Raw genomic sequence first — 24,527 nt, 5'->3', positions numbered from 1 at the left:
TCTTCAAATATGAGGTTCAGCATTACTAAAATACTCCAAAGATCCTGGTATCATGATATTTACCTCCTTGCTCTTTCTCACTTTTTTTCAAGTTTCTTCTCAATCCTATAATACTGCACCTACAGTTGTAAATGTATGATACTTACATTCTTAACTGTACCAGATGTTATGTGGTATATTTCATGGTGCTTTTATTTTTTGTCCACTGAGCCACCAGATACTCGCAAAATTAATTACTCACAAAAATATTACCTACTACACAAATGCACTGTATCTTCTCCAAGGTGGAAATCACCACCTTTTCTGTTACAGAAGATAATAAGAACAGTGTAATTCTCATTTCGTCATTACAGTTCTCAATTGCGAATGCAACCACTTGTGACAATGTTTTACAGTTTACTTTTCCCCCCTTCGTGTTTCGTCCGCTACCGTATTTGTCAATCGTGCTCTTTATCCTATTTGTGTCAGTGTGCATGTGTGTGTGAGTGTGTGTGTGTGTGTGTGTGTGTGTGTGTGTGTGTGTGTATATCTGTCCTTGCATCTCTAATTAGTCTGTCTTATCCGATAACTCTGTATTGTTTTTCTTGACTTTGCCTGTGTATCAAATTTTGTACATCCAATCTGTAAAATATCATATTCGCAAGAAAAATAGATATGAATATATATGTGATCTATACTGTTCTCTTTTGCATTCCCCCCTCTCTCTTTTACTATTATTTGCCATTGAGTTTTGCATGGTAGATTCCAGCTTGTGCGGTATTCCCACTGCTTTCCACCTAATGTATTCCACAGTTTATGGAGTAATGGGCCATAATGTACTAGCTGATTATGTTGGCTCTCCGTCTTCTTCGTGAAAAAATGGGATGCTGCTGCATGGCGTGCACACTGCCTGCAGACTTTTGGAGGACCGAAAATTGAGAATTAACCCAGCTAAAATCACTCCCTAATTTAGTAAGTCACACACCCTCCGAAAGTACACTCACTTCGGTTTGCATGTGTGTGAGCGCTGTACACCGAGGGGGCATGCATACTGAATAGGATCTGTACGACACAATGCATGGTCTATACCATCATAATGTTGGAGGGAGGTTTACCACCAGATAGAGGCTCGTGTGGGGGGGGGGGGGGGGGGGGGAGGGAAGGAGAGGGTGAAAAACAGTGGCCTTGAATATACATCCACAGAATTACAAGGCATACAACATTTGCTGCTAGGAGATAAGTGTCTGGTAACAGGCAGAGAGCTATGAGTGAATACTGTAACATAAACTGTAACAGCCCGAGTGACATAGGAAAATTAATTATCTACTGCACATAAAGACAGAAACTGAATCCAAGATATCTAGGTCCTCTTTCTTGCACATGTCAAGGGAAAGAAATCAACACCCACACATACACATGAAAAAAGCCTAGAATGAGGATTCATATCATGAACGTGCCATCCAACAAATGACATCAATCCAACATGCACACACAGACACGCACACAACATGTGAACAACTAATCATCATCATCATCTTCATGACAACTGGAAGATGTCAGGATGCTTATTAAAAAAAAAAAAAAAAGAAGTTTATTTAAGAGATATATTCCCATCAATTATTGGTACATCAATGGCGCACTCTGAGCAAACTGTTGTGACACTAGGAGTCAGATACACATATACCATCTCCAAATGAATTGTGACAGAAATTTACAGAGCTAGGTCGAGAGCTATGATGAGAGTTGAGTGATGAGAGTCAGGACTATATAGGGATATATTGCAGGAGGAAGGCAGAGATGAGGGAAATGCAATTACATCAGCAGAGAAACACGATGTGTGGAGTAGGAGTAAAATGTCACCTGATCTGAGAGAATATGAACACAGGGGATGAGACAGACTCACCCGAACTGAGCAGATGATGCAGATGCATACACTGCAGTTTAGAGCAATGTGAAGTGATAGAGAGAATGATAAACATTGACATGGGAGGGCAAACAGATGATCGAAGATAAAAGTGAAATATCTTGTAGAAAGAATCTCAAACAAAGTCCCTCCTGAAAAAAAAAAGAGGAGAAGAAGAAATCATTATTGAGAGTATGATTTGAGAGAATCATCTTCTGTTATAAACTATGGCTCGGAGTGAAGCGGTAGAGTAAATAATACTGGCGAGCAGAGGGCTAGAGAAACACGTTTGCACAGCGGAGCGCAGAGAGCCCCCGTTCTCTGACGGGGACGCGACGAGATTGGAAACGGTGTTGCCTCTGGCGCGAAGGAGTTATATGTGTGTCTAGAATTTGTCTACGATCACAAACGAGAGAGTAACAATCAACTCATCATGGTCTGATGTGGGGAGACGACACGCTGCGGAGGCAGTTCGGGAGTACATTAATGGCTATGTCAATTACTATGCATTATGTATGATCAAATGGACGTGTTTGTCTGAGATTGGAAAAAGCGTAAAGTGGGCTGCATAAAAACATAAAGCACTTAAAGGGAAAACGTTCCTTCAAGAGATATTAAACAGCGCCCCCCCCCCCCCCCCCCCATTCGAATTCACCTCTCTGGAATTAAAAGGCCATTGCTTAATAGAACCTGTACAAAAGATAATTTCACAATGCACTCAAATTTTATATGATACAGAATTTTTTTTCACGAAGACAATATAGTAAATCACTCAAGCAATCACTGGCAGGAAGTGTAACATGTCAGATATAATTGAAAGCAGACTTGGTAATACAAGGTGGCAGACCCTCTTGAGAATTTTCTCCATAAACCTCATAGAAGACAGGTGATAAATACTTGCTTGGTCGTACCAAAAATAGATTGTGCCACTACAAGCGTTCCAAAATTGTCCTGCGATATCCCTGTTGTGTGTTATTTTGAATATGTGAGTCTAATCTGAGAACATAGTTGGTGGAAAAAAAGAGTGGCCCGTACGGTTCCAAAAATACTACTTTTTATTAAAGCTTTCTTTTATGAGTGGAAATCAAATACATATTGTGGTCAGTTTGGAGTGGATATGAGCAGTTTTGTGACAAATATACCCAAGACTTGGGCAGTGGCTTTATTGTGGCGGCTTGGTGTCATGCACAAAGCGCATCCAATTTTAACCGGAGTTTCTGTTGCTGTTTCTTCTTCAGGAAACCCCCTTTATGATGTGCATTTTCAGGCACAATGTCTGATGCAAAACTGAGTGCGTCCTGTTTGAGAACACTGAAGTGCTCCAATCTACATGTTTGAAATTTGACTGTGCCGTCAGTATCAAGTTCTTCACTCATAAAAGTGATTATTATCTGTATAATGCGGCACTTTACCCAGCCAATACTAACTGCACAATTCTCCTTCTGGCTTGATCGTATCCCATGTCAAAGTGTGTTCAATACATCTGCACTAGCAATAACCCCTCCTCCCCCCCCCCCACCATTTTGTCCCGGTCTGTTCAATTATAAGAGCATATTTGGCTTGTCTTTATCAATGTGTATTATGTGCAGATGTGATGGAAGTGACAGCCACTTCTCAGCTGTTAGGACCAAGGAGCTTCAAGAGATGGAGTCACACAGTCCTATTCCCTTTGAACTCACGTTCGATGCCACTACTAAAAAAAAACATTAGAAATATGTGCAAAACAGGATCTGCTCTTGCAACTAGGAAGACAATTGATTCATGTCTCATTGCATAAAGATCAGCCACCCTAAAAGTACTTTTCGTCATCTCTACTTATAGAGTGGTATATAATGGCAAAGACAGGATGCACAAATAGAATTTGCACAAATATTGATGAAATCCAATATCAAAACTTGACTGGACATGTCTGGACACTAATTGGACATATTAATTTACACAAGAGCTATACTTGAATATCATGCTTTCAGTTTTACATGCCAAGAGTGGTTGGGAAAGTGATGAGATCAGCTTTTAAGGGGATACTGTTCCAAATACTTTCAGAATATACAGCTCTGATTCCATCAAGTGGCACCTACATAATGTTACTGGATGAATGATGATACAGCTTTCTCCAGCAAGAACAACATGATGTGTAAATCCACTATTATATGCTATAACCCTATCAGAAGCACAATATAATACAAGTGTAACAGTGCTAATAAGATTTCTGTATTCAATTCAGAGGTGATTCTTTAAACTATTGAAAATTAACTTGTGATATTGAAGAGAAGCTATTCCATGTGTTTTCTGTGAATAAATTTAATACTACAATAGTACTAAATATGAAGCTTTTATAGCACGTATCACTGCCAATGCATCTCTGTGCACAATCATCACCACAATCATGCCTACCCTCAAATTTTCAACGCAAATTGGTGATGAAATTGAGTTACTCGAAGCACAATTTGTTAAAATGCAAAACAAGATTGCATGCCACAGCCCTTCTTCGCTATAGCTTCTTCACACTGACATACGTACAGTATATATGTGCCCAGACAGACCTACAGACTTTTACTCACCAAGCCTCATGAAATTCAAACTGATCAGGGGGAAAAAAAGAAAGAAGTCAAGCATGTAAGTGAGTCAGATCTTAATGAATATATCTGGTCATAGGCAGACAGGTCTTGACTTCCGTAGCAGTCAGGAGAGCACTTAATAGACCACAAGTATTCATTGTCCCCAGTTCATGTCAAATGGTATTCATTGCATGTTTTATACATGGGGAAAATGAGCACACCCGCCTCTCCTTAATCAACTCTGTATCCATCAGTTGAGAAGCAGAAGGGTGTTCATGTAGCAAGTCACAATTTACATGTGCATGGCTTTAACACCCTTCTGATTCGCTGCTGATGGGCTTGTGTGTACACTGTATCAAGATCCTGCATGGAATCACGTACACATACCGCTAGATTAATGTCTCGATGTCCCTATGTTGATCTCTTTGGGCATTACTTACTTTTCCCCCCTTCGTGTCTCATCCGCTACCATATTTGTCAACCGTGCTCTTTATCTTTTTTGTGTCAGTGTGCATGTGTGTGTGTGTGTGTGTGTGTGTGTGTGCGCGTGTGTGTGTGTGTGTCTGTCTGTCTGTCTGTCCTTGCATCTCTAATTGTTCTGTCCTATCCGATAACTCTGTATTGTTTTTCTTGACTTTGCCGGTATATTAAATTTTGTATATCAGCCTCCATCTTCTTTTATCTTGCTGTCAAAATGGATTCATCTTTACATCCTCCCTTTTATCTCTCACACTAAACATCTGTCTCCTCTGCATTTTCAAGCACAAATTTACAGTTTGACGGCTAACTATGGTTATACATGTAAGTGCCATTTCTAAACATTTCAAAGTACGTCCATCATCAGATTGTGCAAAATATAACCTCAGTGGTACCTTACTTGTAAAATAACAAGGATCATTCTTGAAATTATGATAAAAAATATCCCATATTTTCTAATGTTCTTTGTTTTTTGGCAACTTAAATCACAAATATCTCATCTTTAACAAGAATGGAGCAAATCTATTCGGAGACCAAATTCTTCAATTATTAATACTTCAATAAGCTTTGTACATGATTATACCAATTGATTTTAAATGTGTATCATTTTTTTTTAATTTTCACTTTGAAGTGGAAAGTTTTGATCCAACGGTCTGGCATTGTAACAGTATATCTTCTCATACTTTTCCTTCTTTCTCTCTATCTTTCTCTATCTCTGCCTTTTGCTATTCCTGTCCGTGTGGCTATGATTAATTCATACTTGCTGCGTGCCTGGTAAGTCGCTGCCAATGGTGAGTTTGAGGAGCAGCCATGCAGTCACGTTACTCTCCCTGCTGGTCCGGGAGAAAAATATTAAATACGTCGGGAGTCCCAGAACTTCACTTGCGCTGCTGAATTTGAATTTGAATTCTACTCGGAAATATGGAATCCCATCATAAATACAGATAAAAGCTCGCTGACGGAGACGACCATAATTATCCTATCAACCTTTCACTAGATCACACCATCATATGAAATTGCATTCTATAATTTCATACAGCTATTGAACACCTAAAGAGTACAAAAGGACTTTCACCTCTTACATGTCAAGAATTACATGTCTATCAACTGAAGCATTCTACCTATGGTAATCCGCTGGCAGATCATCTGATTCTAATCTGATCTGAAAATTTATACAGCAGTATTAAAATAAATGCTATTTAACACTTCTTTGGTAGTCTCGCATTTGAAAGAGATGTTTATTTCACGCAAATTAGGTAGGCCAGATGGAAACTATATGGGGATCACTGCATGCGAGCCTTGTGCTTGCATGGGAATTACTTTTGTTGGCATACATACATGTACAAGGATGGTTTCATTTGAGAAATAAGTATGATACTGCATGCAAAAGAGAGGAAAATATGACTCTTCCTAGAATGCACTACACCCACACATCTTGTAAAAGGAAAGCCTTTTGCAGTGCTAACCCCCCCCCCAAAAAAAAAAAAAAAAAAACACACACAAAAGAAAACACCAAGCGTTAAACAGAAAAGGTGAGAAATTGAGTTTGCTGGCAGTCAATAGGCATATTGCTTTATTAAATAATTATATAATATGACCTATATTCCCCCTAAAATGGTTTCCAGGGCAGGAGCTGATTAACTTTCAAGGCCAATCAGTCAGTGATAAACTGGATAATTGGATGTTGAGACAGGAAAAAGATTTTGACTTTGAGCTGTTATCTCAATCATTGCAAACTAATAATTATGTTGGGGTAGTGTGAAGTGAAAACTGGATTACAAGATTTGGGGACAGTGATAATAAAGGCTCTTGATTTTGCTTGCCTTTGTCATAATCAACCTCCAGTGCTGTGGACATGTCTTTTGGCAATAACCATTACCATTCACTGCGAGTAAAACAATGAGTGAGATTGACACATTTTTGCTCATGTTCTTTTTCTCTCTGTACTGTATATAATCTCTGTTACAGTTAATTCTGCATTGACGTTCCCTTGCAGGGGGACACGCTTGCTAAATTAGAACCATTCAGAGTTCAAGAGCCATGCAACTGGGAGCCCGGAGTCACGCCTGAATAATACATGAGAAAATCTGATGCACTGGCCGCACACTTCTTCTCTTGGTAGGCACCATATCACCCTCTCTCTCTCTCTGCACTATCTCTTCTTTCCAGTTCTCTGCATGATATCTCCATCTTCTCCATGGGTCATCCGTGCCATCATAATTTTTTCTTCTCTTCTCAGCTACTTGCTATCCTCCTTTCTTTACTCTTCTACTCATTAATCTCACCATCTCCATCTTTCCATCATTGACACAACATATCACATACAGTCAACCTAGCATAAGTTGACCTCGCATTAGTCAAATAATCGCCTAAGTCGAAGGCCTTTTCAAGTCCTCTTCTCTTTATATTCCATTGATTTTAATCCCTATAAGTCAAATTTTCTCAAGTTGAAGCTATTTCTTCAGTCCAAATAGATCTGACTTTGGCAAGGCCGACTGTATACAGTAACATGATCACATATATCCTTCCTACACGGCTTGCTTGACTTTATGGGCAATTCCGCGGTTAGTAACGTTACATTTTAGGGACATTCTCATGATTTAGATTAGACTCATTTCTCTATCTGTGGTTGTGAAGTCCCATTAATGTCACCAGAGATCATTCTAGTGTAGACCTAGAACAGAGCAAAGAATGAAATCATTTCATGAATTATTTTAGAAGAAAGGTCTGCTTTTAATGCCGGTTAGTAATGTTACAAAAAAAAGACATAAAAAATTGATGAGCATCTTTGAACAAAAAGTTTGCTAAAACTGGTATAGCTTGAAATATATCAACACTTATTTTTCATTTCTAGCTTTAAGGGCAATGTCTACCCCAAATATCCTTTCTCATTATAACTTTGTTTGAAAATTAAGTACAAAAATCATGGTTAGTAACGTTACGGTTAGTAACGTTACGGTTTGTCCAGTGATTACAGAATTGTGTGTTAACTCAAATCATTACATGTTTCCCCATGAGAATGCAAAGTTAAAGCTAAGAAACATCAGATAAGACATGAAAATCTTATTTCAATCATCAAACTCATGCAGTATAGTACCATTGTACTTATACATGTTAAAAAAGACTAGAAAAAAGGTTGGCATAAATTACAAACTAAAAAAAAGTACCACTTTTAAAGACTAGGTCAAGTGATATCCACAGTTTCATAACTTTGCCAATCACTGTTCATCATGACTCACAGTAATTCACAAAAGCAGCCTGTTTTATTGAGCAGAACAGTTAATGTGTTCCTTATCAAGAGTACATTTAATAAAGGGGAAAGAAATCAAAGAGCAAAACTAATGTACCGGTATGTAGTATGTACAGTGTATGGCCAATTGTGGTGTGTGTAGTCATTGCACAATAGGAATCCAGCATAATGCAATATTTTATATTATTATCCATACAGAGGATTTTTAGAGCCCAAATACAAGTGTTATTTTGTCGACGCACCTCATAACCTCCGACCCACTTAGAAGGTTTGTTGTACTCGACCAATAATTTTGGCCGAGGCGACCAATATTTAAAATATTGGAGGGCAAGAGGGGATTCCCCAAAGTTTTTTATAAACTGCACCGTGATTGGTTGAGATATATACGAGATGACCTGAAATATGAAGTAAAAACGTCTGTGATTGGTCAATCATGAATTAACTAGAATATCGTTTCTTCTAAAATTCTGTGTTTATACAAACAAATTTCCTATATCAATTAGTTGAAATTGCTTTTCACACAATTTTTCAAAATATCACTTTCATAACAGGAAGTTAAATTTAGGTTTGATGAAAACAAGTTGCATTTTTTTTTTTTTTTGTGCATGCAGGCGCAAGGCGACGATTGATCTGCAGCTCTGCATGCTCAGCGCTACTGCTAGATAGCCCGCGCGCGATATGATGTAGCCGGCCGCCACCGCTGCGCTTGCATTTGCATGCGCGATATGCATATTACAGTTACTGTACATTTACGTACGTGTGTACAAGTACGTTATATACAGCACAGTAGGACTAGTTGTGGTAGTAGTAGCCTAATTCGATCTTTCACGATCTACGGTAGATGTGACGTGAATTGTTTCTCAGATCTCGGATACAAATACATCTAATTCTGGTCTAAATTAGCTAGATATCGGTCTAACAGTAACATGACGGCTACCTTGGATAATAGATCACTGTTTTATCAGAGACTGAAGTGGATTAACTTGCACTGAAGAGTGTACTGTACATGTACCATACCCCATGTCAGGATCACTACACAGTAGGAACAGCACTCGGAGTCGGAGACAGAAAGGGTAGGCCTAAGTGAAAACTTCCTTTGCTAAAATCCTCTGTAGGATAATAATGATGATATTGAATGTCCTATTTTCGATTAATACAAGGAAATATTGGACTCGCTAAGCAAAATATTGGACTCGTCTTCGACTCGTCCAATATTTGTGCATAGCTCGTCCAATATTTCCTTGTATTAATCTCAAGGCCATCCAATATCATATAATTATTGTGAAAGTAGTTTAAGTCATATGACATTGACTCAAATAATACAGTGTATTAGTTGAATTCATGTTTATTCAAGTCTAGAGACATGTATTTTTTTTTCTTTTAGACCAGTTTGAATGTCTAATCTCTGCATTGTTCTGAAAACAAAAGTCTGTTCGCTGTACCTGAAGCGTAATTAACCTCGACAAACCATTGTATGATAATTTCAAATTGGGACAGAAAATTAATTTGAAGCAATGGCCTCAATTGTTTTTAACACTACTTTCCACACAAAATGCTCTGCTAGCCCACAGATTCCATCAATTGCCCCTTCCCATGGGAAGTGGTTAAAAAAAAAAATCGCTCAATGTGCACCTTATGAGCCTTCTGTAGCGAAGCGAATGCTGTAGACCCCCCCCCCAACATTTCCCGCCACGATTCCGCAACGCGCAAAGATTTTGCCGCATCGTCTCATGACTTTCTTCATTGAAGTCTCCCGCATATTTTGAGACCAAATTTGAGACGTCCGGGTACACCGTTCTGCAGTTATGTAATGTTTTGCATAAATGCATGTCGACCTGAAAACAGCTCAAATTCATGATATCGTGTGCAAATCCAATGCAAATTGTGTTTTTTTGTTAATTTGATATTAATTAGATTGTTTCAACCTTTGACCAGTGAAATTAATCGATTGTAATGTAGATAAGCTTGAAAAGTGCCTGCAACAAATTTTGGCAAAAAAAACAATAGAAAACAAAAGGTAAAAAAAACATACACATTTATAAGAAATTAACAAAACAATAAAAAACAAAAGAAATTGATTTTGATTTTGATTTTTTTTTGCAAGAAAATTGTTTGATGTGTCTTGAGGAACTCTTACACAAAAATTTAGCAATCCTTCAGTCTTTCTTATGGAGTTATAGGTGAAAATATGATTTCATGCGTAAATTTGCATAATTAATTTACTAAAAAAAGAAGCCAATATCTTTTTACTGTATGACCACGTAATCTTGTAGTTGACATCTGGCTCTATCATCAGGCAAAATTTTGCCAGACCAGGACCTGTCCATTGGAGTCTTATTCACTTATTTCATGGTTAGTAACGTTACAATACACACAGGCTGTGGTTAGTAACGTTACGTGGTTAGTAACGTTACACATTTTGACTGCTGTTATTTCTAACTTCTATGATGATTAGTAATACTTATTTTTATATTTCGGTTAGTCATTGGACACAGTAGGAAAAATTGAAATATTATCATTCATAGACACTTTATACTCTCTGGAGGTAAATAATTTCACTTTTTGGTTAGTAACGTTACATGACTGTCCAATGGTTGGGGAAATGCACACATGTTTGCATTTCGAAGGCATGTAAGTTGATTTTACTTAATCTATCCATGAAAGCACTGCATTGCCTCTATGAATTCAATATTTGTGGCTAGAAAATGGCATTTAACTTGACTAGCTATCTTCTTTGCCGTTATGGAGATTTTGCTGATGAAACTTAATCTGAAAGATTACTTGTTCAAAATTGGTGAATTCAATATCTAAAACTATCAAGATACCCTGAAAAATAGTTTTTCCTGAATTATCAATGTGTTCTTTCTGAAGTCAAACACAAAAATCAAGGAAAAAACCACATTGAAATTTTATGGTCATGTCCCTCTAACTGCGGAATTGCCCTTATGCATCCCTGAGGCAGAACACTTTGAAAGAGGTATTGACTGCCCAAAGATGGTAGTGAACAGCCCAACGATGGTAGTAAACAGCCCAAAGATGGTAGTAAACAGCCCAAAGATGGTAGTAAACAGCCCAAAGATGGTAGTAAACAGCCCAAAGATGGTAGTAAACAGCCCACAGATAGTAGTAAACAATGACACACACATTAGCCACAGAAAGAGAAGTTGACATCATCAATTCTATCAGCATACGTAGCTCTCATGTCTGTTGACTAACAGACTCTTCTCACACACACACCCACACACACACAAAGTTTGCACTGGTACAAGTCCAAATTGTGATGACAGAGCTTGCTAATGACAGCTGTGTACTTTTGGCTGAGATCTCTTTTATAATTGAGGCACTGCACAAATGACATCATCTATTGAAATGTTGTCCCAACATCATCAGACAAACAGGACATGTGCATCTGTTTCTAAATGAAGGCAGTTGCGGGCCGCTACAAATCCATGTACAGTGTTACAATCAAGGCTGTTATGTTATGCGACTGCACATGAATGATACTATAAATACTTATTTTCTTTCAGGTTTGTAATTATCAAAAGGGGCAATAGAAAGTAATGCCAAGTTCTTATCCGTCATTATGATTGCATTCAACATATTTGAGATCTAATTGTTGTTGAAATAAAAATTGGATACACTTTCTTATGTGTAGAACTCATTGAATATTGTTGGATAGACTTGAATACTTCACATAACAGTACATTAGGAGAGTATTGGCAGTACTTGGCATTAAATGTCTCTCTAAATCATGAAAAATACATACAACGCTTAATGTTTCTCGATAACAAGGAACTGTGAAAACACCGGCCTTGAACAAAAATATCGATTGTTGCCATGCACGTTTTGGAGGTTGAGAACCAGGATGTTGAACATGTATGACGGAATTAGTTTATAATGCTCATCTGCTTCTAATGAATATTGCTATAACACACACACAACTGTGAACAGCTTTTCAAAAGTACACATACCTGCTGACTAACTCACTCATACGCTTTAATTGTATCTACAAAATACACTGCATACGCAATTTATCTGCAAAAGGCAGTGCTTGAATTACACAGAGACCATGAGACCAATGGACATGATGCCCCACCAGCTGGTTGTGATGCCCCTCTGATATTTGAAGAGTTTAAGGCCACTACAACTAGCTGTGACCCTTTTCTGGTAAAAGTAACTAGAAAATTAAATAAGTGTGAAGACAAAGGCATCATTTCCCCTACCTTTTTAATAGATCTGCATAATGCATACAGGATGACCTACAACTTGAAGTTTGACTGCTAGATCTTGCTAGCTGGCTTGATAGCATACGTAGGTGCACATTAATTGGCTGAAGACTAGTCCCCGAGCATATTCGGGCAGGGTGTCTATATGGGAAATGCGCGTTGTAGCAAAATCAGCCCGTCCTCAACAGGTTAAGTAAATATCGGGGTTAAGTAAATATCAGGGTAATGCACGTACAGTATCATACCCTAAAACAATTGTGGCAACTTTTGGGCCGGGCAGAGAATTTAAGTCGGTGAAAGTCAAAACATTTTATTTTAAAGTAAATCAATTTTGGCCCTGATGTCCTCCTAATTGACCCTGATTCCTCCTCCAGAAATCTGAGAGCCACCATGACTTAAACTTAATGGAAGTCGAGGCCTGTAGAGGGTAGATATTCATAACATTAATGCAGCTCTTGGGTGACCTTGCTCACCCTCCACATTTTGTTCTCCATTCTTTTGTCCGTGCCGTCTTTCATACAATAACCTACTTTCACTGCAGTAACATGAAACACATTTAAATGCAAGTAATTGTACATAGCAGAAAACATTTTATTTTACCATCTATTTACAGGTAATGGGCTTGAAAATTATTGATACATGTGATTATAAAACTAATAATCAGATTATTTTCCTGAAAACCAAATCAAACGCGGTTGCACTCATACACATCGCGGTCTTCCTTGATACATCTGTAGGGGTAGGCGAGTGTGACTGATACCAGTCACCGCAGTCAAGAAGTACGACAGGATGAATGAACCCTGACCCTGATCAGCCGCATTCTTTCCTTCTCACCCCGTGCTCTCATACAACAGTCCTTATCCTATTTACATTGTATTCATACGACAACACATCGCACATATACCCATCCCCAAGCCAATGCCAATAGTGTTCATACGATCATGATCTATTTTTCCACCTCCGCCTAGCCTCCCCCCAAGGCTCTAGAATGACATCAGTGCATCAAATCAACTTTTAAAGTGGCTACAATCACTTATCCAACCCTCCATGTTTGACGTCTCACTGCAAAGGGCACACACAAGCTACCAGAAATCGTTTCACACTGGTAGCCCAGTTTCCCAGCATCTGACTCAGAGTACAATTGTACAGAAGCAGTGTAGTTATCCTATCTCACGTCTGTCGCTGCAGTGAATGTTGGGTCAAGTACACATTTGGGGACATTCTGGACTGTCTATTTGCACTTATACACACATGAAGCACGCACAAAAGTCCCTATTTGTGTCTTTGAATTATGCAATCACAATGTATGTCCATTTAAGCATTCTCCTCTAACCTTCTTCATTTGTGCAAGATATCATCAAAAACATCGATGCATTAAAGAACACTCTCATCTGACCCTGGGAAAATGATTCAGCACTATTCAAAGAAAATGCATGGGAGAAGAATTCTTTTGAATGGTATGGAACGGCCACTGCAGACATCACTGCATGGTCCTGTGGCATTATTGTTGCTTGCCACGTGAAAGTGGCATTATTGCTTGTCAAGTGAAAGAGACAACACCACTAGGACACATACCACCATGTGACAAATGGGAATCCCACAAGAAACAAAACAAAAACAGTGCCATTGTTCACTCCATGTTTGCTTTAGTATGGAATAGCATGAATCACATTAAGATTCCATACAAAGATAATATCTATAACAACTGCATAATCTTTTCTAGATAACAATGGATACAGTCCTTGAAAATTTCGGGCATTTTGAAAATATGGTTGTTTATTTATTCATTATTCATCAAGCAACATACATTTTTTGTTCTTTTTTGTTTTATGAGAGATGGTTTTTAATCATGCCTATTCCCAGTTTGCTGGAGGAAAAAAAAAAACACACAATAAAAAAAGTTGGGGGAGAAATAGTGAGCTAAGTTTTACACATGAAGGGTTCCAAGTGAAGAATGGCTTTTATTGATCTGGGACCAAAGAACCGACAAAGGGAGAGGTAAATTTGTGGAGCGGTGAGAGGAAGGCGACAAATTATGAAGAGAAAAATGTCGAGATACTTCAAATCATCGCTCTCAAGTCAGCCGCCGAGGAGGAAGATGAGAGAAGTGGACCGTGAAGGGGGGCAGGCTATACACCAAGGTGAGCTGCTCTCCCTTCCTTGTTGTATAATTCATTACATCCCTCACTTCAGTCCTGGGAAGCCGCGGATTGACCATCAATAAACAAGTTCTTGCAGCCAAAGCGCCCTCGCTCGGAAATAATCATAACTGGACGATAGTGACGTGTGGATGATTCACTGTGAAACTGGAAATTTTTGCGTGCATGAAACTCCCTCGCAAATTTCGCGAGGAGTCAAAATTCGAGAAAGTGAAATGCACGTGATTTTTTTTTGTGTTTTAAACATGTAAAACAATGCATTGAATGGCGGTGTGAATTTGTGAAAGCTTCATGCTGCGAAAAGGCCATAGGCCCCAATACGCAAAAGTTTCATGTCATGAATGTTTGTTTTACAGTATCTAAAACAAAACAAAAAAATTTTCAAGTCCCTTTGGAACTAGGTCTTGAATAACGGAAGTTCCCCCCCCCCCCCACACACACAAACATTAAAACATGTTTTGCAGAAAATAATGACAATACAAGTTTGAATCACAACATACTGTGCCATAGAGCTGCCACAAAATTACTGTGTTTTATGCCATGAACACAAGCAAACGTGAGATGATTTCAAACAGTGTCTGTAAGCAGTATGAGGGCAAAAAAATATGTATGTACATGTATACAAGTACCTGTATAGAAAAGTCAGATACATAGTATTTACTTCAGACCTGAGCTACTATGATGACATTATGAATGATATCAATAAAACTGATGATGATGATATCAACAATAATGGCAGCAATAATAAGAATTATACCAACATTAAAATTAATGGCAATGGCAATCATAATACCAGTTAATGAAAGCTATTGTCTACATAGCATTTTTATATGATGCACCAAATGAAATCATCCACTACAAGTAGGTAATGTTTTTAATTTACAAACTGTGCAATTTACTAACTGAAGAGGAACATGAAAATGGCCTGCTAACCAGAACAAAATGACACAAAACCAACCTTGAATTAATCAGTTATGATGAGCGAGAGTGGTGGGTGTATGATATATTAGTGTGGAAAGCCTTGTGACAACTGTAAACTACCCTAGGAGACAGGTGCTTGAACTTTAATACCCTGTCAGCCCAGTGGGGTCATGGAGTTTGGCCAAAGGACGATCTGGCCAGGCTCATAATTCACAAAGGCTCTGAATAGACAGGTCGTTGTCTGCTTGAACACTGTCAAAAAAATCCTATTCATGTGTACACTACAACCCTCACATGACGGCGGAAGAAGACTTGATAAATACATTTAGGAATATATACATTTTTTTTTTTGAACAGGAGATTTGAATAGATTTAATTTCCCAGTGAATAAATATTACTCGGGAAGGCAGTCCACTAGAATATGGCAATAAGAGAGAACATTAAGGGATGTCATACAAGAAAGTCAATCTTGAGTGAGATTATGACATCATCAAAAATAAGCACAATGAAGTGACATCAAACAGATATCACAGCAATTCATGCAAACAGCCCTTGGTCCACCAAATAAATGACTTAATACTAAGATTCAAATTAGAGCATAATTTTCCCTTGTATTTGCCTCACTTGTTCCACACTGCCATTGATATCTTGTTCCAGCTTCCCCTCTAACTTACTGCAATATTTCAACTCTTCGCGATACAATACTATCACAATACCACCGATAACAACATAGAAAGATGCCTCAGAGTACTCACACTTATCTATATCTTGTAGTTTGATCAAATATTTCTCGTTGTCCCTATTGACATACATCTGTACCTGTTGATATTTGCATGAGAGTGTCACCTCACAAAAAAAAAGGTGAAAATTTGAGAGACGAATGGGGTGGATGTCATACACTTACCCATTTTTCAAATGCGAGTTCGATCTCGGAGCGGTCCTCAGATGGGCTCTGCCCATCAAAGCTGGGAGTGTCGTAATCGTGTTCCATCTCCTCTGATCTCCAAGCATTACGATGACGGACCACCTACTCATCCCCGAGACACTTCAGCACCATCGCTCAGTGGCGCAACTTGGCACGACATTGATATGTCCTTCCACAGTAATCATACCAACTTGAGCAACATCGATTTATGAGAATCATCCACTCTGTATTTCAATTCCTTATACCTCCACGGGTAGCTGAAGATGAAAGGTAATCCTGGTTTGGCCGAGTTGTTTTCCTACTCAGTTGTGAGGGGCACAGTAACAACCAACAGCATGGGTGAAGACGCTAAGTAGTTAAAGTGATGCTCCACGTTAAAAGGTGTGTCCTTAACACCAATCTGATGGTGAGGTAATGGCATTATGCTCCGATTTGACGGGGAGTGTCACGTGTTGGCCCCGCCTCCTCCTCCTTCTTTCGTCTTCGTTTGTCTCCTTCTCAAGGCGAAGAGGTAAGCTGTACTGTGGCCCAGTGATGGCAATACCTTCCAGGTTGTCAAATATGAAGAGCACTCCTGGGTCCCCCGAGAAAGCACTCCAAGATGGAGGCACACTTCCAATGCGCCTGAGCTGCGCCGGCCAAACACCGGTGGTACCGCTATAAAGCTTTCAGGCTGATGCGCCTAGGATGGCAGTAATCAGTAAATTAGCAACTTCATTTACCAATTACACCGTAACAGAGATTCTCAGGCCCCCCAAAGTGGGGGTAAACAGCGATGGCATAATTTCCATTAGATTTTTAAAGGATCCTACCCAAGAACATCCCTGGTGCAAAATAGATGATGATTACACAGAGGCTGGGCGATATATTGACTGAACCTTGGTAAAGATTTCACCCACAGCTACACACATATAAATGCATGGCATTGAGAAATTCATGGAGATTGCCAAAGCCGACAATTCAAACGTCACTGGAACAACAGAGACTCGCAGCTGTCAACGGAAACTGGTCATTCTTTTTCCTGTATTATGAACACACTTAAGGTGTACCAGCAAAGATAAATCAAAAGTTGAACAGCAGGGGCAGACACACTCACCCAGCAGGAAACACTAGTTGTCCAAAGCAGATGTTAATATTCAAGTGGCAGTGCAAGCAAAGGTTATCGGTATAATCTTTAAATTTTCAATTCAGCTTTCCCATGGAATGACAGCAATCACCCTTATTAATTCTTTCTGCAACCTTAAGTAAGGATTAGAACAGACAATGATATCATATGGAACAAAGTTCTTGAAATACAATTTATCTTGCATGATACTGCACCAGTTTTAAAGAATCCTATAAAATCAAACGAAGTAGAATATCAAGATAATGTTTCAAGAGTATAAAAGACCAAATCGCTAAGTCTTAAAAGAAAAAAAAAAAATCAGGATTAGATGGTATGCCTGTTTAAAACAAGATCATCAGGCTATGCTGAATCAACTCCAGAAACTTTATCAAAGCATTCTAGTATCTAGACAAGAACTACTGTAAAACGAGAAATTTTCGCGTGCATTTTAATTTCGCGAATTTTGCGAGCGCCAAGATTCGCGAAATTAAAATGCACGTGAAAGCTTTTGTCTACACTACATGCATTGAATGCCAGCAGCAATTCGCGAAAATTTCATGCCACGAAAAAGGCTGTTGGCTCCAATTCGCGAAAATTTCATGCCGCGAATATATCATGTTTTACAGTAATTCCTGCATCAACCTTGTAGCCAATGACAAGCGACCAAGAAGAGAAGAGGACTCCGGCATGAACCATTCAATCTGACGATCGTATTCCTGTCACGGTAATAGTATTCTCTGTGAATAAGCTTTGCACCATTCAACAACTGGGCACTTACAAGCTCTAATCAGCACAAAATTTTGCCCTGTGCTAAAGCCATTCGGACTTGCTGCAGCTAAACAGCAGTATACACCTCATTAAAGTCAACCAGCCCTCAGTGTGCACGAAGCTGGTCTCCGGTTCTACCAGATTCCCCTCAGATTGAGACAATCGCTCTCATCTGTGACGACGCCCACTTTCACGCAAAGGTCTCTGACTGCTTCCGGTCACAAGGAAGAAGTCCGTACAGATTGATTGAACTTCAGAATGAACTCAAACAGAAACACCCCGTGCAACAGCCGGAAAAAAGAAAAGAAAATGAGTTTGGCACAAAAGCCACGACAATGCTTACTCCATACAATCACTTTTGTTTGTTTGTTTGTTCTTCACTACTAGAAGGGCGACCTGCTTAGGAAGTAATCACTACTTAAGGCCTACATTAAAAAAATTATCTTTATATATATCTCTCAAAACGTTTGTACACCCAATACATTATAAAGAAAAAAAGTGCAAAAAAATGTAATTAGTCTTAAAGCACATATATAATTCAATATTCTATCGATAAGGGGGAGTTCAAAATCTCACAACAAATGATGTTCCCAAGTATTCCTGATGTCCACTACACAAAAGCTGGAAGATAACACTATCCTTTCCACACATAAACTTGATCCACAGACCTACATATAGTATTAAAGTGTGTAAATCTCAGATGAACGTATACATTAAGCACATCCACATTTGCTGAAGCTAAAAGCTCTTGGCGTCCAATTCTATAATGCACCTGCTCTGCATAGAGATGGAACCAGTGAAAAGACCTGACAAAATATCAAATGGACTCCTTGAAAGAGGCTACAGGGGCACAAATCCTGCACTCATGACCAATCCATACATTGGCTGGCCATGAAATCCACTTTTGTATCGATGAACAACCACACAGTCGAAACAGACCATGAACATCTGACCATTCTACTTGAAATAAAAAGCAGGAATCCAAAAAACTTGGATTAAACAAAAAGGAGTTCGGATAGGAAAAAAAAAAGGACTTCAAACTACTTCCGACCAACCGTTCAGATCAGATATCATGTTACTAGATTATCCCTAGATGAGAGGTGCAGCAGTTAGTCAATGAACGCTGCCTTCACCTCATAGATCAATGAATGATGGTGTAATTATCTCGCAGTAGTCCCCCCTCAGTCCCTTCTGATCAGACTTCAATGAAGGGGAGGGGCTCCTATCTGACTGCAATCACAGAAAAGATCAAGTTATCCGGTGCAGTACTATGGACGCATCTCTAGACGGCCATGTCGAAATGCTTACATACCATAAGTGCATCTACACATTGCCCATTCTGCTCTATCGTTTTTGTCAATCAGGGTCAAGTCATATGCAACAGAATGTGAAACACAACTTGAATCCCTACATAGACGAAAGTGGAAACAACTAGATACTTGAATTGATTGTGCTATTATCATGGTGGTTTTTCAGACACAACAGAAAAAGATGTGTCCTCTTGCAGGTGATTTCCTTTTCCTTTTCCTATCAACTCTCCTACTCCCTCTGACCTTTGCTTGGGACCTTTGTTTGGGTCCATGCCTACGCAAGTTGCATTCACACTGACGAAACAGCAGGAGAACGATCACAATTCAAATCCCAAGACCTTTTCTACCAGTTCAGACAGACAGCAATATCCCGTCAATTATTGATCACGATAACTTGTGGACCAAACTGTGCATGCCCAAAATCTACCAACATGGTGACCTTTGCCCTTGTGCTGATGCACTGTTTTAATCATGCATGTTTTGAGATCACAGGACAAAAAAAAAAAAATCTTGAGATTATTTGCTCCAGCGTTTGCATTTATATACATCGCAGTGCAGATCATCATGCTCTTTCTCAAATTATCACGATAATTCCAAAATAATTGAAGGATTTCCTGGGATTTGGATCGCAATGCTGATAGCGCTAATGAGAAGGATTTTTATGTCCACACAGGCAAAAACTTTTGAAATTTGGATGGGGATGCAAATCTTGAGATTTGTATCCCACTAATCTGCATCAGTATGAATCCAACTACACATCATATTCATCTACAAAAAGACAGTCAACTAAAATGATGCTTGACCTCACAATATAAATTTCTGATCAGCACACTACTCATACAGGCAGGGTGAAAAATCAAATTCAAGGCAGCCGCAACCTTCCTCTCTGCATGCACATGTACACTCACAACTGTCCTTTCCTCATATACCATCGTAACTGAAATTAATTTCCAAGGATTGTGTCTGGCCGCACAAGACACACAAGCTACACACAACTCCGACTAAGAAGAATCATTTTGTAATATACGGTGAAAGTCGGGTTCCAGAGTTGTGTCATCTTTTGATGCGGCGGACATCCGATATTATTTGAGGTTGAGGAGCAGACTCTTCACGATGACCTAATTACAACACGCTCCTCCGGCAGGCAGTCTTGAAAGAACACTGGCTGCGGGCCGGACATGTATGCACATAAATCAATGCCGGCATATTCTTGTAATCTCGCATCAGCGTGAAGCAATCTTCTATTCACATGATTTCTGGATAAGACAAAACTGGCATTTCTTGGCAGAGGGAATCTCTAATAAGAATTTTTTGTATCTTCGACTTACAGTAGCAACGTTAAGCTCTTCATATAATGTCTCATATTACACTTGTGTGCATTAAAGGTTACAATATCTCTTGGTAGGTATTGTTTAAGCGAGAAAAAGGAAATTTTCAGTTCCATAACTTTATGTGACAAGACTATTTTGATGCTCAAAGACTCAATTGGATGGAAGCCACTTTGGTTCTGGTTAGTGGCTACAACAATAATTCAAATGATAATTCTAATGATTTTCAAGCATTTATGATATAGTTGTTATAAGTGATATCTCCTATCAACATTAAAGCCACAACTGGCATGGAGCTGTACTAAATCTCACATTGAGATGATGAAAAAACGCACTTAGCATTTCACACAAATGAAGGGTGGGCACTTGCACCGAGAATGACACGACGGCAACTCAAAGCAATCGGCAACAGGGCGGATTAACAGCCCTCTAATCATGAACTGACCTTGGTGGAAAAATAAATCTCTTGGGCAAGGAATGAAGTAAACAGCACCATGGCAAAAGGGATGGAAATAAAAAGCACCACAGATAAATTGCACTCTGCTCATCTTGGCTTATATCTCCTGTGTGCGCTCAGCCAGAAACAGGCCTTAAGAGTCAGTCAACATCTGATGTAGATGGCTATCGACGCATGGGGCAGTTGGGTCTTGGAGCTGGAGCTCATACCTGAGAGGACTTTCTCATCTCTAAAGGTTAATCCCTGACATTACTGAGCAGCTCCTTGTCTAAAACCCTTCTAAATATTCTCTCTTTCTTTTTTCACAGGTCTGATGACCAGCCAATACCTTCCTGGATTCCTCTGGACATACAATCCTACAAAATAATCCTCTTGAAAAACCACTGCAGATTTCTCATTATCTTTCTACCAAAACAGTCCTACACAATCATCAATCATTCCTAAAGCATACTTTTTAAGTATAAAATTTTCTCAAAGTTATTACTGAATGACAAAGAAAATTCGTTCAACTTTTGACACAGACATGACTGTACAATTAAAATGAAATGTAAGCAGGATTTAATGCAATTTTTATTTCCCTTAAAAGAAAATTTTCTGCACTCGTAAATGATCAATCTGGCACTATCAGAATCAATCAAGCTACTGGTAGACGACATGGCCAGATATGCCTAATAACAGGGGAAAAAATGGCTCGAATAGGAAAAGTCAGTCTCTACACAACAAACATGCTGTGAATAGTTCTATTTTGGGTGTTACTACGAATCTCTTGATACACAGACTGTAAATCAAAGGAGTTAAAACGTCACTGAAACTTTATCACAAACCCAATCAGCACAGGGTCTGAGGCAGGAATGCGTCGTGGCCGGGGCACACTCTCTCCTCAATCTTGCCTTCACGGCCACTACGCCACCAGGCAGGCGGAGATCCCGATGCTTTGCGCAATCGCATTCGCCTCTTTCAATGGGACACAAAGAGAAGAAAACGGCCACGGGCATGGCACCTAATTTATGGATGAGATTCCATTCAGGCGGAGCACCAATTTGGTGGCTGCGTTGTTTCTCGGATGCAAGACTATGTTACAGATGACACCATCAGGCATGAGTGGGTCTAAACATCTTACACCTGAGTGACATAATTAATGATAAACCCACAACATCTATACCTGCTGCTGAAGACTACGGTACAGCACACCATGTCATTCAGCTGCTTCCACAAAGAATACCGTACAAGCTGACATTTTTTTGTGGTGGTTTTACTTTCGTGAGTTTTTGCAAATCCCCTTTGAACCATGACAATAACAATGCCGGAATAAAAAAAGAAAAGAAAAATGAGTGAAAATATCATTTCTAAACCAATTAAGCCATGCCAGCACTGTAATGCACGCAACTAATTAGCTATTATACTGTAGGTCTAGCATGCTAAGTGGGCCAAGAAACTCAGTGATATCTGGGGCATATAACAACACACTAGTACAGTATTTCCAATGCAGAAAACACTATTTGTTTATGCAGAGGTAATCACCAAGTAAAACATTCAGCACTAGTATTGTTGCTTGTCTCTCATTTTTATTCATTTGGTACAAAAGAGAAGTAACAATTACTCATGCAAAATAACATCATCCAAAAAATATCTGACAGGTAGCAATGTGCAAAAATATGTGTGGACAAAAATTTCAGTTCGTACAGAATCTGTTGACAGAAAATACACCTACAGCTTTAGCTAAGGGCTTCAGCGACTTCAAATCAGAACCAAGTGCTCAGTAATTGACATACAATCTTGCAAGGAGGTGTTTGCCATGGTGGAAGTTTCGCGCTAAATCCAACTCAAGTTGCACAAATGCCTCCCTTTCAAGGTTAGCTTGCACAATGAAATTTTCATGGCAATACAATGCCTGCAAACTATTCCTGGATCGTGGATGTATAATCCCCATGGAAGCCAGCTCACATTTGCCCATTTTCAAGGAATCATTGACATATATATGATAGCCTTCCATGTTGACAGCTGCAAATAAGAAAATGTGAAGAGTCTGAAGAAACAGTGGGTAGCAAAATGTTGTGGAAAAGTACAATATAAGTTGGGAAAAGTCTTACACACATAAACAGTATAGCCCAGTTGCAACTTTGAAAGACAAGAAATTCATTCAAACATGAACTAGTTACTGTACCAGCTGTTATTTTCGCATACAGATATCTTCGCGAATTAGAGGGTCACAGACATTTTTGCGAGATGTTGTTTTCGCGAATTGACACCAACGCTATCTTATATGCATTGTTACGCTAGTGCATGGCGACATTTTCGTGTGTCGTTAAATTCGCTATCCAACTGTGATTCGCGAAATTCGCAAAAATTAAACCCTCATGAAAATAACCGCTTATACAGTACTACGCACACCCTGATATTATACAGCATACCATCTAAATGAGGCAACAACTCTTTTCAGCAAGAAAAAATTGCAAATTAAAGAGAGAAAAGTTTATACAGTATAATGATAACAAAACATTTCGGCACAAATTTTTATCCTTCAAAACAGGGCTTCTATAGTGCAGAGAAATGAAATACAATGTATCATGCTATCAAGCCAAAAGTATCAAAATACATTTTGAAGAAGACACCTATACATGTAGTTTAGGTTATAAATGATATTTGCTTTTCTCTCTGCGGATATAGATGAGAAATCAAACACGGCAGGGTACACTCAGCATCTAACGAAAATATCAACGACAATATCACTTTACATGTGAAAGGAAAATTCCATTTTTTTTTTTTTTTTTGAGGTGGCCAGTGTTGGCACAATATTAAGGATTAAACAGATGATCCTAATGTTTCAAATCAAAACAAAAGACTAACGGGAAAGCTACTGCTAATTTTCTATTCATCCATCTACTTCAGCAAATGCATGATTGAGATTATGTACATAGATCTGACCCCACCATATACTAAAGTCAGTTGAAAAGTCCTAAACATTGCACATTTCAAATGCTTGGCATTACAATGACCCACAGTTACAAATACAAACCAGGGCCCTGTTGCATAAAGGTTACGTATTAAACGTAAGTCAGAAAATCAAACATAAGTCTGTGAACACTCAATTCTGATTGGCTGATACCTGATTTGGGTTTGATTTTCTGACTTATGTTTGATTGAATCTTTTTTATGCAGCA

At 38.9% G+C, this 24,527-nt stretch overlaps 1 protein-coding gene across 1 annotated transcript in view; it reads right to left on the bottom strand.

The window, feature by feature from the left end:
- Nucleotides 1-24,527, bottom strand: part of LOC139721368 (peripheral plasma membrane protein CASK-like) — a 198,456-nt gene that overhangs the window by 35,521 nt on the left and 138,408 nt on the right. The gene's annotated exons all lie outside the window — the stretch shown is intronic.

This window comes from Diadema antillarum, unplaced genomic scaffold, assembly GCF_040938485.1.
Source record: "Diadema antillarum isolate AM-2024a unplaced genomic scaffold, OU_Dant_1.0 scf00000141, whole genome shotgun sequence".
Taxonomy (NCBI): Eukaryota; Metazoa; Echinodermata; class Echinoidea; order Diadematoida; family Diadematidae; genus Diadema; species Diadema antillarum.
This window is presented reverse-complemented; position numbering and strand designations above follow the sequence as displayed.